Source organism: Myotis davidii, unplaced genomic scaffold (genome assembly GCF_000327345.1).
Source record: "Myotis davidii unplaced genomic scaffold, ASM32734v1 scaffold61, whole genome shotgun sequence".
In the NCBI taxonomy this organism is placed as follows: domain Eukaryota; kingdom Metazoa; phylum Chordata; class Mammalia; order Chiroptera; family Vespertilionidae; genus Myotis; species Myotis davidii.
The window spans coordinates 616,413-616,703 of record NW_006291729.1 but is presented as its reverse complement, the minus strand read 5'-3'; the positions used below and the strand labels follow the sequence as shown (position 1 = coordinate 616,703).

General features: G+C 71.1%; 1 protein-coding gene across 1 annotated transcript in view; it reads left to right on the top strand.

Annotated features, from left to right (window-relative positions):
* MBOAT2 (membrane bound O-acyltransferase domain containing 2) overlaps positions 1–291 on the top strand; it is a 57,311-nt gene that overhangs the window by 48,933 nt on the left and 8,087 nt on the right. The window lies entirely within an intron of this gene.

Here is a 291-nt window from a genome sequence, read left to right as displayed (position 1 = left end):
TCCCTCTGCCCTGCGGGGCGCCTGGCCCGCGGGTGCTGCCGCCTCCAGGCAGGGCTGGGCTGTGTGTCGGCGGACTCTCTGCGGGATTGGCCTGGTGGCTCTGAGAGTCCCACGAGCCCGGCCAGCGTGGCTCAGGGGCTGAGCGCGGACCTAGGAGCTCCCGCCTCTCTGAGAGCCTCCTTCCAGCAGCACCTCTGCCACAGCCTTTCCCATCCCAGCGACGGAAGAGTGACCGCCAGCACTGACAGCACGGCCCAGTGCCAGGCGCTGTCACGGGCCCCGCCTTCCTCC